This window comes from Schistocerca gregaria, chromosome X (assembly GCF_023897955.1).
Source record: "Schistocerca gregaria isolate iqSchGreg1 chromosome X, iqSchGreg1.2, whole genome shotgun sequence".
Classification (NCBI taxonomy): domain Eukaryota; kingdom Metazoa; phylum Arthropoda; class Insecta; order Orthoptera; family Acrididae; genus Schistocerca; species Schistocerca gregaria.
The window spans coordinates 654,271,677-654,286,805 of NC_064931.1; the positions used below are offsets into that span (position 1 = coordinate 654,271,677).

The window sequence follows — 15,129 nt, forward strand, 5'->3', positions numbered from 1 at the left end:
AATATATTACCAATGATCTTATTCATGAGTGGTAAGAACAGCAGTAGTAACACTAACATTTGTGTCAGGGAATTAGTTTCAGACTTTTTTTAAAGAATAAGTTTTGTTTACACACTTTGGCATGAATGGTTGTTTAAAACTGGGCGTATTGATTGGGGAGGATTTCCGAAGCTATGCGTGACATTTTAGAAAATGGTTGCATTTTAATGCATATTTTAGATGGTGGTTAAGGCGTTTGTTACACATCAGAGCGGTTGTAGCTACAAGAGTTATTCTAGCGTATGTTCACGTGGCAGAGTTATTCTAACGTAAGTTTACGCGGCAAAGGAGTTACGTGAAGCTTCCATAATCGACCGTCTTCCGGCTAATGTATGCGACGGCGCACCGACTCGTTGCTAAGCTGAAATATCCAGTATTTCAGAGGCGTGCCACGTTGAATAGTACACTCATATTTGTCCTATAGCATATTCATATCTTAATTTTCTTCTCCATTATTTCACATTTTCGATATTTATGTATTGTACAAAGATTTCACGGTTAGCGAGCATTAATTAGGACAGTCATTCAGATTAGTTTTTACTCGATCTAAGACACAGGGTGACAGTTGGTGATTATGGGAGAGGAGTTACGTGTTGTGTTTGCCCTTCACGCTGGATGTAAGAATTTCGCGGCTGCGACGAAGTACACACGCTCGCCTCCGATGTTCAGTTAGTGCAAAGTTTATCTATTGTGTAACTAGTAAAAGCCGGGAAGAGTTTGATGGCTCGGTTTGGGGTGTGAGAGTTTTAAGGGTGGCCTCGACCCGCGCGGATAAGACCGAAGTTGGCGCCCGGGTTGAGTGTAGGTATCGAGCATGCTCGAGTGACGTCACGGCTCGGTATTGATCGGCGGCGGCCGGCAGCCGTCGGGCGCGCAGAGTTTTGCCGGCGTCGGCCGCTGCCTGACGTCACCGTGCCAGGTGCCAAGGTAACCCGTTTACACTGCATGATCCCATTTTGTAGAGTGGCCTATAGCAGTGGCACGTTGTTCCCGCGCTTTGTTTTGCCGGTCGCGCGCGTATTTGTGTCCGACACTGAGCAGGTTGAGCGCCCGCCTTCAGGGTCAAGTGGAATTCCCTAGGGCGTAATAATCAATAGCGTCGTGGAACGCTGACTGATTTCGCACATTTTTATTTTGTTTCACTTTTGTCGTGCTATACGATACCCATCGTTTTGCTTCACCCTGCATGGTAATTCGGTGTATTCTTCGCCGATAATTTGCATGCGTCGATGCACGTTTCACGTGCGATTGTTAATACGCAGACTTATTTATCGAAATGAAAACTGAAGCGTCGGGAATAACAGTAGTGCCGAAGTCGAGTTAAATCGGCTGTCGTAGCGCTTTGTTTATAAACAAAGCGTGTTGTTTTCAGTTTGTAAGATGCACTTGCTTTCCCTCATCAGACTGGAATGCGCTATTGCGAGATATTTCTGTTTATGTTTAGTGAAACCGTTACAACGCTGCTAACTGTTTTAGGTAATTTGCATGTAATTTTTATTGAGCAAATTTCTGCTTAGATTAACAGCAACAATTCCAGTCTGGTTCCAAAACTTTTTTAACGTAAGAATACTTCGATGAATTTATCTCGCACGTGCTTGTGTGTGTGTGTGTGTGTGTGTGTGTGTGTGTGTGTGTGTGTGTGTGTGAAGGCGTTCAGAATTGTTAAAAGTATTCTTAAGACTGAGTGTGCATAGTGTCGTACTTAAGAGACGTAACTACAGAATGCATCCAAGTTTCTTTTGCTCGCGGTGTTGACCACATTAACTTTGTTTCACGCACGTTTATTTTCTTTCTTGCTTATTAAAACCAGACGAAGTTTACATGAGTTGGTGGAAAATACGCTCATATATCTGAACACAGGGCCAGGACTACAATGACTTCATAATTACAATTGTGATGGTCTATAAAACACTCTACAGCCTCAGACTTTGTAGACTATAACAGACAGTGGCTCGGCAGGGGGAAGCGGATGGGGGTGTGGATGACGACGGCGATTTGGCGGGGAGAGGGGGGAAGTGTCACGTGGTCATCGACACGCATAACTGGCGCTATAAGACAACGTAGGGGACCCAAGTGCCCGTGGGACATGGAGATTAATGGTTCCTCCTCCTACGCATGACAGTGGGACTCGAACCTGATAAGCCTGTGGATTCAGGATTCAGGCCACTCGCCTTAGTGAGAGCACTTCAAAAGCGTATTTCGTTTAACGTGTGTGTGTGTGTGCGGGGTGTGGGGGGGGGGGGGGGGGGGGTTCGCGTGCGCAAGAGGAGGAGTCCGTCGAACTACAAAGTTCGAACTAAGCAATAATTCTTAGTGAAGTCCTCCTGCGGCTGAGTGTTAATTTATAATTTTTAATATTCTGACAAATATTTATGACAAATGTAATTGACATGGGTTAATACTTGTCTGTAATGCCCTTATAATGAAAATCGTACGAAGTGCTGTAGTTGTCACACTGAACTCATCATAGGGAAGAGCGGGCTTCAAATTCCCATCCGAACAACGTTGCATTGGGGTTCCTTGTTCTTCTGAATTTCATCAGGCGAACGCCGAGGTGGTTTCTTCAAGGTCACGGCCGATTTCTTCTCCAGTCCTTGCCCAATCCGATGCAGTGCTTCATCTGAAATGACCTTAGCCGGCCGGAGTGGCCGTGCGGTTCTAGGCGCTACAGTCGGGAACCGAGCGACCGCTACGGTCCCAGGTTCGAACCCTGCCTCGGGCATGGATGTGTGTGATGTCCTTAGGTTAGTTACGTTTAATTAGTTCTAAGTTCTAGGCGACTGATGACCTCAGAAGTTAAGTCGCATAGTGCTCAGAGCCATTTGAACCAGTTTGAAATGAGCTTGGTGTCTACGGGAAGCTGCAATCTCTTCTTCATCTGTTATAATCGTCCTACATCAGCAGACTTGAAATGTAAAATGAGGATGGTAGTAATTTAGCTCCAAACTTATCGTTTCAGATTCTATTTGCGAAGTAAAATGTTAACTCTAGCGGCATATTAGAAATGAGGTAAGGGAAATTGCAGGTTTAATGTGGGAACAGGCACCAGAAACAGCCACCAGCCCGGTAAGTGGAGCTGTACTGGGTGTCGGTCATATTTAAAAGCAGGACCGTTGGTAGTGTTGACATTTCCGTATTGCAGGCGGTCCAGTTTCCAGGTGGATTTTCAAACAGGTGGCCCTCATAGCCTGAACGGCCACTGTGAACCTGCAGTCCCAACTAAAAAGCAGCTGAGTCATAGTCACTGTGTAGGTTCACTCTGTGATGTGGAGGGGGCCACCGTGGGGACAAAGCTCAAAATGTTCAAATGTGTGTGAAATCTTATGGGACTTAACTGCAAAGGTCATCAGTCCCTAAGCTTACACACTACTTAACCTAAATTATCCTGAGGACAAACACACACACACACCCGTGCTCGAGGGAGCACTCGAACCTCCGCCGGGACCAGCCGCACAGTCCATGACTGCAGCGCCTGAGACCGCTCGGCTAATCCCGCGCGGCGGGACAAAGCTAGCCAAGTGCTCGGCTGTACGATCCTGTTCATACCTATGCATGGATACGGAGTGGAGCCAGTGACTCCACGAAGTTCTGTAAGCGTGTGCTCGGAAACGACTTTACTCTTGGGCTCGAATGGTATTTCCCTTTATCCCTTGCGCCAAAAAAATTGAGTCAAGTGTTAGCAGGCCATCGAAAACCTCTTTGCGGTTGCAATATCTTAATGAAGAAGGGCTGATAAAGGAATCTGCAGACAAATCATAATAGCTCTGTTAATAACGTCTCTACCCACTCTCTCCGAACTCTTCAAGAGCCGGTGGAATCGGCTATTGACATCTATGACATCGATTCCTGTTGGCGAAAATAAAATAGTCGTAAACTCGAAGGTTATTTAGAGCTTTACTTGTCATGGTCACCTACATGAAAATCAGCTTACTCAGTTAGTTACAACTTAATGTAGAACTCAAACCATATAGCGGCTTAAAGAAAGAAACAGAAGATTACAGTATAAAGCTTCGTTGACTATGGTGTGAGACGGTGCAGTTGCTTAATTAAACGAGGATGAAACAGGAAATATTGCGTAGGTTGTTGGTGGAACCGTTCCGGCACTAGCCTCAAGTGATTTAGAGAGACCGCGCAATGCGTCGTGGCAGTTTTCAGTTTCACAAAATTGAGAGACTAGAGAAAATCTCATAAGCGTTCTAGAAGATCTAAAACACACCATAAGGCAAGAAAAGGCAAACCACAAAAGAATTATCTGAATGGGACTGATATCGGTGGAATGAATGTACCTGTAGAGACAGGCAAGTGATGATAATTTCAGGAAAGTTGGATAATTTATTCAAGAGAAACATCTTTACAAATTGAGCAAGTCAATAACGCCTTGGCCCACCTCTGGCCCTCAGGCAAGCCGTTATTCGGCTTGGCATTGATTGATACAGCTGTCGGCTTCCTCCTGGGGGGACATCGTCCAATAGGCGCGTTAGGTCGTCACAATACCGAACTTGTCAGATAGCCTTGCCTATAATGCTGCAAACTTTCTCAATTAGGAAGAGGTCCGGCGACCTTGATGGCCAAGGCAGGGCTTGGGAAGTACAAAGATGAGCAGTGGAAACTCTTGCCGTGTGCGGGCGGGCATTATCTTGCTAAACTGTAAGCCCAGGATGAATTCCGTGATTTCCCTAAATTGTTTCAGGCAAATGCCGGGATGATTCCTTTGAAAGGGCACGGCCGATTTCCTTCCCAATCCTTCCCTAACCCGAGCTTACGCTCCGTCTCTAATGACCGCGTTGTCGACGGGGCGTTAAACACTAACCACCACCACCACCTCCACCACCACCACCACCACCACCACCCAGGATCTTGCCATAAAGGGCAACAAAAAATGGCGTAGAACGTGGTCGACATACCGCTATGCTGTAAGGACGCCGCGGAAGATAACAAAAGACGTCCTGCTATGAAAAGAAATGACACCCCCACACTCCTGGTTGCCAGGCCGTACGGTGGGCGATAGTCAGCAACACCACCAGTGTCCGGGGCGCTTCCAGACATGTTTTCAACCTGGAATCTCATTGACTGGAGTAGAATTGTCATCAGTGATAAGTTCCGCTTCGAAATGAGCCTCGATGACCATCGAAGACGGGTCTGGGGACGCACCAGACATCTGTCGTATAGCTACCCAAATGTCGCCTGCCGTACGGCTCCAGGAGTGATGGTGTCGAATGCCATTTTATTTAATAATACTACCTCTTTGGGTATCACCAGCTCCACTCTTACAGCACAGTGATACGTCGACAATATTTTACGCCCCGTTTTGTTGCCCTTCGTGGTAAACCATTCTGGGCTCACATTTCAGCAATGTAACGCCCGCCCACACGCGACGAGAGTTTCTACTACTTGTCTTCGTGCTGGCCAAATCCTACCGTCACTAGCGAGGTCGCGGGGATCTCTCCCCACTGAGACCGTTTGGAATATTCTGGACAGCTCTCCTGCGAACCTTGCAGAACTAGCACTCCTGAAAGTAAGGAGAGCTTCTGTTAAGTTTGGAAGGTAGGAGACGAGGCACTGGCAGAAGTGAAGCTGTGAGGACGGGCTGTGAGTCTTTCTTTGGTAGCTCAGACGGTGGAGCACTTGCCCGCGAAAGGCAAAGGTCCCGAGTTCGAGTCTCGGTCCGGCACTCAGTTTTAATCTGCCAGGAAGTTTAAGGTCAGTAATATTTTGTACGGTGAGACCATTCTCTGTGTTAGTGCCTCACATCTAGTCAAACACACTGTGAGAAAAGGTATTGGAGATAGTAAACTACCATTCTTTGAATCATCTGGATAAGGATAACAGGTGACGGCAGGAATTCAGTGTACCGTTAAGCCGTCGTCGCACGGGGAGAGGCAGCTAACGTTGACGTGCATGGAGACGGGAAATCAAACGTCACGAGAGACAGCGCCGTAGGCGCACGGGGCGAGCTGATTAATGTGCTTTTGTGCTCTCCAGCAACAGTTGTCGGTTTATTGGTTTCGATAATCGTACACTGTGTTCACAAAAATGGACACGCGTGAAATTCCTACGTTATCTCTGTTAAAACGCACTTTTCCTTCCTTGTCCTTTCGCTAATTATGGGGTACTGTTTGTGATATACATCATTAAAAACTTCAGTATCAGTGAACATTGGACACAAATTATCAGTCCACCCTGTATTCAGTAACGTGCCGGCACTACAACCTACGCTTCCCTGAAAGTCTCTAGTGAGTGACCTTGTATTTTATGTTACTGTCCTATAAAGACTTTAATCGCCGAAATGTAAGTAACTGACATTTAGTTATAAGAAATCCTAAGAAGAACGATCAGTTTTTCATGAGTCTTCAGTGTGCCGTTGCCTTAAAATGGCTTACTGTTGTAACGCGCGAGTACAATTCGAAATCAACTAAATTCGAAAATTCTTTAACCACCAATATGACATTTCGCATCACTTCTTTACAACTAATCGCACCAGTAACGATTCGTTCTCGAGGCATTCTGTGTGCTGGTGCTGACAAACAGAATCTATTCATATGTTGTAAGGTATAACATAATAGCCACCGAATAGGTGTTTCTGTCAAACACGACAAATACAAAGTGGTAACTCGCTTTCTGCTTGTGACATAGGGACCGTTCTTGCTTCCTATTGGTTTTATTGTATGTGGCACGTTGCCAATATCGCAGAACCTGTTTAGGTTTTCATGTGACGAAGTGGGTCCCCAGCGTGACCTAACAGGAAGTGAAGTGACACGTCAACGTTAGCTAACTCGTCCCGTGTGACGACGGCTTTACTGACTGAAGAAACCTTCCAGAGTATAGTTCTTTGAGATCAAAGAAGAGAAACGAAAAGCATGGTGCATTATAAAACTGCAGTTTATTAATAAGATTTGCATAACGTACATTTGGACATCTAAAACGCACAGAATGATTTCCTTTGGGTCTACGATCCGAGGCGAAAACCAGTTTCAGCGGAGTTGTAGGCGATTTTTCACGCTCATGAAAATGAATGTTGGCTCGGTGCCCAACTTGCGCCCCCCAGCATTTCTGTATGCATACATAAGCGTTGCGACAAGGTTGCTGATGTAGAACAGCTACTGTGCGAGGAGCGAAGGTTACCCGTTTCCACTGCATGATAACATTTCGTGGACTGTACTGTACCCTGCAAGCTTCCTTACGGTGTGGCGAAGGGCACATCTGTTACCACCGTTTGCGCCCTCCCCCTCCACCCTCCTCCTCGTCCTCCTCCTCCTCCTCCCCCCCTCCCACTCCTCCTTCCCCCACCCGTTTCCTAATCCATTCGCGAATGACGCTAGGGAAGCATGATTGTCAGTAAACCTCCGTACTAATTATAATTTTTCCAATTTTCTCGTTGCAGCCATCTCACGAGACGTATTTGGGAGGAAGTAGTATGTGTCCTCGACTCGTGTTGGAACGTACTGTCTCGGAATTTTAGCAATAAGTCTGTGATCCACAACTCCTTCATCTACATCTACATTTATACTCCGCAAGCCACCCAACGGTGTGTGGCGTAGGGCACTTTACGTGCCACTGTCATTACCTCCCTTTCCTGTTCGTCGCGTATGGTTCGCGGGAAGAACGACTGCCGGAAAGCCTCCGTGCGCGCTCGAATCTCTCTAATTTTACATTCGTGATCTCCTCGGGAGGTATAAGTAGGGGGAAGCAATATATTCGATACCTCATCCAGAAACGCACCCTCTCGAAACCTGCACAGCAAGCTACACCACGATGCAGAGCGCCTCTCTTGCAGAGTCTGCCACTTGAGTTTGCTAAACATCTCCGTAACGCTATCACGCTTACCAAATAACCCAGTGACGAAACGTGCCGCTCTTCTTTGGATCTTCTTTATCTCCTCTGTCAACCCGACCTGGTACGGATCCCACACTGATGAGCAATACTCAAGTATAGGTCGAACGAGTGTCTTGTAAGCCAACTAATTTGTTGATGAACTACATTTTCTAAGGACTTTTCCAATGAATCTCAACCTGATATCTGCATTACCAACAATTAATTTTATATGATCATTCCACTTCAAATCGTTCCGTACGAATACTCCCAGATATTTTACAAAATGGTTCAAATAGCTTTGAGCACTATGGAACTTAACATCTTAGGTCATCAGCCCCCTAGAATTTAGAACTACTGAAACCTAACTAACCTAAGGACATCACACACATCCATGGCCGAGGCAGGATTCGAACCTGCGACCGTAGCAGTCCTGCGGTTCCGGCCTGAAGCGCCTAGAACCGCACGGCCACAGCGGCCGCCGATATTTTACAGAAGTAACTGCTACCAGTGTTTGTTCCGCTATCATATAATAATACAATAAAGGATCCTTCTTTCTATGTGTTCGCGATACATTACATTTGTCTATGTTAAGGGGCAGTTGCCACTCCCTGCACCAAGTGCGTATCCGCTGCAGATCGCTGCAATTTTCTAATGCTGCAACTGCTCTGTATACTACAGCATCATCCGCGAAAAGACGCATGGAACTTCCGACACTTATCTACTAGGTCATATATATATATATATATATATATATATATATATATATATATATATATATATTGTGAAAATGCGTCTGTATTGCAGTTTGTTGAACATTTTCGTAAAACTCTCGCACCGACAGAACGATCCCATGACGAAACGCGCCCCTCCTCGTTGGATGTTGTCTTTCTCTTCTATAAATTCAACTTGTGAAGGGCTTAAAACTGATGAGCAGTACTCAAGAACCTGTCGAACAAATGTTTCGTAAGCCACTTCTGTCGTGGATGAATCACATATTCTTAACATTCTTTCTATGAGTCTGGTATCTGCTTTTCGTGTTATTTTTTTATGTTGACATTCCAGTTTAGGTCACACCGTATGGTTACTCCTAGCTACAAGTGTTGGACAAAAATATGGAAGCACCGCGAGAAATACATGCTTGAATAAAAATGCAGATGGGCCGTGCGGGATTAGCCGAGCGGTCTCAAGCGCTGCAATCATGGACTGTGCGGCTGGTACCGGCAGAGGTTCGAGTCCTCCCTCGGGCATGGGTGTGTGTGTTTGTCCTTAGGATGATTTAGGTTAAGTAGTGTGTAAGCTTAGGGACTGATGAGCTTAACAGTTAAGTCTCATAAGATTTCACACACATTTGAACATTTTTTGAACAAATGCAGATGCTAGCCAAGTCTACAGATTTCGCTGATCTTTTTGACCACGAACGACAGCTGTGCAATGTCCTCTATATGTTGCAAGTGTCGTCATGGTCAGAACCGTGTTCTGCGCAGTTGTGAGTGTATTATATCGGAGTTAAGTGAATTAGAACGTGGGCAGATTGTTGGTGCTCGTATGATGGTGCTTCCGTAACCTAGATAACCAAAATCATTGGTGTTTCAAGAGGCACCGTATGGAAGATTTCTACGCATACAGGATAAACGGAAAAAAACATCATCTGGTAAGTCACAACGCGGTGAAGGTGTGTGGTGAGTAATCGTGAAGGGCGGTAATTTAAGAGGCTTGCGACAAAAAGTACAGAGGTCAGCTGCAAAGGTCATTGCAGAACTGAATGTCGCAGTCGCGAACCATGTCAGCACCAAAGCAACACGAAGGGACTCCATAAGTTGCGAATTGCGGGGTAACCTGGAATTCCAAAACTATTCATTTGCGACCCAAATTCCTATTACAGGTAAACGTGGGGCGAAACCATAAGACATGGGCTATGGGGCAATGGCAGAAAGTCATTTGGTCCAATGAGTCTTGTTTCACACCGTTTCCAAATTCTGGCTGAGTATGTCCTATGAGTGGAACATCTACATCTACGTATATACTCCGCTAGCCGCCAAGCGGTGTGTAGCGGAGGGCACAATTTCCGCCAAAGTCATATTCCCCCCCCCCCCCCCCCCCCCCCCCCCCCACTGTTCCACTCGCGGATCGCGCGAGGGAAAAATGACTGTCTGAACGCCTCAGTACGAACTCTTATTTCCCTTATCTTTGAATGATGATCATTACTCGATTTGAAAGTTGGTGGTAGTAATATATGCTCTACTCCATGCTCGGCGAAGATTGGATTTCGGAATTTACTGAGCAGCCCCTTGTGTTTAGTACGTCGTCTATCTGCAAGTGTGTCCCACTTGAAACTTTCTATGAGATTTGCAACGCTCTCGCCATGACTAAATGTACCAGTCACGAATCTTGCCGCTCTTCTTTGGACCTTCTCAATCTCTTGAATCAGACCCAACCGTTCGGTGGTGGTGATCTTGGCAGCCATTGGCTACTCTGCTAAATCACATTACTGCCAAGGATTATGTGGCCATTTTTGCCCATTATTTCCATCCCATGGTACAGTGTTGGTTCCCCAATGGTTATGCTGTGTTTCAAGACGACAGAACTCTTGTTCACACAAAAATGGTTAAAATGGCTCTGAGCACTATGGGACATAACTTCTGTGGTCATAAGTCCCCTAGAACTTAGAACTCCTTAAACCTAACTAACATAAGGACATCACACACATCCATGCGCGAGGTAGGATTCGAACCTGCGAACGTAGCGGTCGCGTGGTTCCAGACTGTAGCGCCGAGAACCGCTCGGCCACCTCGGCCGGCTTTGTTCACACAGCTCGTATAATCCAGGACTGATTTTGAGAGTACGAGGATGAATTTTCGCATCTCCCTTGGCCATAACAGTAACCAAACCTGGAGTATTATTGAGCCTTTGTGGCCTGCTTCGTAGAGGAGGGTGTATGATGCTCTCCACCTCCATCATTGTTACCTGAAGTTGCCATTGTTTTACGGGAAGAGTGGTATAATGTTCCCTTGAAAACCATGCAGAATGTGTATTTATTCATTCCACGACGACTGGAAGCTGTTTTGAATGCCGGCGTGTTTCGTGCACCGTACTGGAAATGGTAATGTGTTTTGGTGTTTCCATATTTTTGTACAATCCTGTGTTTTCGGTAGTTACTGTTTCCCGCGCTTTGTGACCAATAGTGTAATTGCTCACAAGTGGATTTCACGGTCGTTACTGTTTCCATTGATTTTTGACCAATAGTGTAATTGCAAAGCAGTGGATTTCTTGTCCTGTATACGCATAGTATGTTACATTTATTTTCGTTCCGGGTCAGTTGTCAGTTTTTGCATCGTTCATCAATCCTTTGCTGGTCTTCCTGCAGCCTTCTGATGTTTCCAGCTTCTTATAGACAACCGCATCATCTGAAAACAGCCTCATGGAGCCAGCAAAGTTATGCACTAAGTCATTTATACTGGGAATCTCTCCTAAGAGTCGTCAGCCGCATTTTCTCTGGTGTTTTGGCTGATATTTGCAATTTCGTTTTTGCAGTATGTAGTTGGTGACACTCTAACCGAATATTCGGAATGAAATTTTCACTCTGCAGCGGAGTGTGCGCCGATATTAAACTTCCTGGTAGATTAAAAGTGTGTCAGACGGAGACTCGAACTCGCGACCTGTGTCTTTCGCGAGCAAGTGCTTTACCGCCTGAGCTACCCAAGCATGACTCACGACCCGTCTTCTTGCAGGTTTCGCAGCGGGAAAGCACGAGACGAGGTACTGGCAGAAGTAAAGCTGTGAGGACTGGTCTTAAGTCATGTTTGGGTGTCTCAGTCGGTAGAGCACTTGCCCGCGTAAGGAAGAGGTTCCGAGTTCGAGTCTCGGTGCGGCACACACTTCTAATCTGCCAGAAAGTTTCATAAATGAATATTGCTCATCACACGTTTTATGTGACGCCCAGTGTCATGGAAAACGTCGGTTTGCTTTCCGTTATCAACAATATGATTTTCAAACCGAAATTTTACGTGTACATTTGACAGGGCGGTCTCATATTAGTCTTGTGCGACATCGTTTTATCGATATGTACAGGAGTTATCTGAAATTCTCTCGGAATGGTATAGATAGAAACGACTTACCTTCGTAAATTTTTTTGTTTGTGTAGTCTCCTTGTTCGCTAATGCACTTGGCCCAGCGATGTTCCAATGCCCTGATCCCATCTGGAAAATTAGATTCCTCCAGGCCGGCAAAATATACGTCAACTTCGACTATGAGTTTTTGTTTGTAGAGAATCTCCGTCCACCGAGAAAATTTTGTGTTTGGGGAAGAGATGGAAGTCTGATGGAGTTAAATCGGGCGAATAAGGCGCGTTTGGTAACCATTCGTATCTTTGTTCATGTATTTTTCCCATGGCAACGATACTTGCATGTGGGCGTGCATTCTCTTGATGAAAGTTGACTTTCTTCCTCGTCGAATCTGGCCCTTTTTTCGTATCTTTTGCTGTAGTTGGTACTGGAGATGGCACAATATTGTCCCGTAATTGTCTGACCAGTGGGAATATGGTCCATCAGCAGAATCCCTTTCGCATCCCAGTAAACTGGCGCCATGACCTTCTCGGCCGACCGTATTGCCTTTGCTTTCTTTTTTGGTGGTGAATCAACACTGCTTTGACAATTGTTTTGTCTCTGTGGTATCGTAGTGTACACAAGTTTCATCTCTGGTCGCAGATCGACGCAAGAAATCTTGTTGGTTGCTCTGAAAATGTGTCAAACATTATTTGGACATTTCCATTCTGATGCGTTCTGGATTCTCCATTAAGTCGTAGCACCATGAGCCTCAAGTAACCACTGTTAGGAAATAAAGGTTCCTATTGACATCGTACTTCTTGTGACTCGCCCCCACCCACCCACCTACCTCCACCACAGAACACTGGTACCCGTTACAATTTTGTAAACAGTAGCGGCAGTGTCACACTTGCCTGGGGCACTCCTTTAATTACCTACATCTACATAAATACTTCGCAAGCCACCTGACGGTGGGCAGTGGAGGGTAGTGTTAGTACCATCAAAGGATCTCCCCTTCCTTGTTCCACTCACGAATGGCGCGTGGGGGATCACTGTTGGTGAGCCTCTGTGTTAACTCTAATTTCTCGAATATTGTCGTTGTGATCATTTCACGGGACGTATGTGGGAGGAAGTAATACGCCTTCCAGCTCTTCTGGGAAAGTACTCTCTCGAAATTTCAGTAGTAAATCTCTCCGTCCCTGTTGTAGCGCCTGCCACTGGAGTTTGTTGAATATCTCTGTGACGCTCTCGTGCCGGCTAAACGATCGCGTGACGAAATGTGTCGCTCTTTCTCGGATCTTCTCTATCTCTTCTATCAGTCCTACCTGTTTAGGACCCCTTATTGATGAACAGTACACAGGAAGCTGTCGAACAATCGCCTTATATGCCATTTCCTTCGTGTATGAGTTATATATACTTCAGATTCTTAAGGAAATGTAACTCATCCTCGACAAAAGTGGCTTAAAAGGCACTTGTTCGACCGATACTTGAGTACTGTTCATCATTCTGGGCCCCTTACTACACTGACCCACATCTGATGCTTAACCTTATTTCACGTTCGGAATCATAATAACGTCACTAGATATTATCTACTGCAGTAAATACGCCGTCATCATTGGCGCCTAACGTATCCTTGCGATATACAGAGTGTAAGTAAATTCTCTTTACAGACGTTGAGGACTTACAGTGGAGACCAAGACGGTTAAGTTTAGCACAAGAACTCGTGTCTAGAAAGGTTCCGTTTCCACGCTGCAGGCAAAATTCTTTTCACGGATGAAGTCAAGCTCATCAGGGAAGGTGTTCTCAATTTCCATGTTTGGGTTAATTAAAACCAGTGTGCTACGCCCCACCCCCCGTCCCCCATCTCCCATGAGTTTCAGGAATGAAACGAATTTTCTTCCACCACATCTCACGGGTGCCGCGTATTGCTTATTGAGGCTGTACTGCATGGTCTCTCTGAAGATGTACCACTAAAACATTTGGCGCACCACCTCATTTTTCACGTGCGGTTCGAGATCAGCTGGAACAACGATTTGGGCAACAGTGGACAGGTCGTGTTGTCCCGACTGCGTGGCCTGCACGCTCTCAAGACTTGAACCACGTTCTCCCGACTTCAACCTGCATTTTTTAAATTATGGAGCGAGTATGAGATACAAATTTTACAAATGTATTACCCCAAGAAACGGTTTGGCGCTAAATTTTTGTATGTTGTAGATATTTTATCTGCGTAAGATTAGAAGACATTAAAAATCTCGTGACCTACCAGACATGTATTCGCGACATATCAAAGAGTCACGACACGGCAGTTGAGAAACGCTGCACTAAACTACTACCTGTGGGGTCACATGAAGTCGTAGATTTGCGAGATCCCTGTGGCATCCAAGGAAGACCTACTGGTGTGGGTTACTGCTGCTGCGAATGCTGGCGGACCAGTGGTTGCTGATGGTGTGTACCAGAACATGGTACAAAGGTACCGTATCTGTGTTGACGTCGGTGGTCACACATCGTATTATCTGAGAATAATGTATCGGACCTATCTTCAATTACGGCAAACAAAAATGGTTCAAATGGCTCTGAGCACTATGGAACTTAACATCCGAAGTCATCAGTCGCCTAGAGCTTAGAACTACTTAAACCTAACTAATCTAAGAACATCACACACATCCATGTCCGAGGCAGGATTCGAACCTGCGACCGTAGCAGTCGCGCGGTTCTGGACTGAAGCGCCTAGAACCGCTCGGCTACACGGGCCGGATTCGTCAAAAAATTGATCACTGATCCTAAGTGGGGGTGAGGTGTTCCTCTAACCTAAAAAGGCCCTATTCGCACGCCACACATAGTCCACTATCCTATTGGGCGCTTCCTGTGTGTAGTGCACGTCTGACCTATTGAGGGGTGCCGTAGAAATCACTCAATATTGATGGTCGAGAAACTCGTATCCAATATTCTAGCAGAATCACCTGAGCCTCTGGTTTAGACCTTCCACTCTGCTTCAAACCAGATGACCGCGATCGACTCGGGTGCGATGCTATAAATGAGCTTGCATGGTCCTTGCGTTTCTAGCTGCCTTCACCAAATCGGCCAACCACCGAAAGGAGCCGTGTATGGCCTCAGAAACCAATCGGCAGGCGTCATTCGTATAGAAATGAACCACTGTCCGCAGCCAATTGCACCCATTGTGTTCTATACCCACGGGCAGAGCGTGCTTCACATTCTGGACAAGTAAATATACCGAATG

General features: G+C 45.9%; 1 protein-coding gene across 6 annotated transcripts in view; it reads left to right on the forward strand.

The window, feature by feature from the left end:
* LOC126297687 (uncharacterized) overlaps positions 1–15,129 on the forward strand; it is a 268,259-nt gene that overhangs the window by 60,480 nt on the left and 192,650 nt on the right. Inside the window, exon 1 of one of the 6 annotated variants that reach the window (XM_049988798.1) lies at positions 902–966. The exons of the other annotated variants lie outside the window; for them this stretch is intronic. The gene's annotated coding sequence lies outside the window, so the exon portion shown is untranslated. Of the gene's footprint in view, positions 1–901; positions 967–15,129 lie in introns of those variants that run through there. 6 annotated transcript variants of the gene reach the window in all.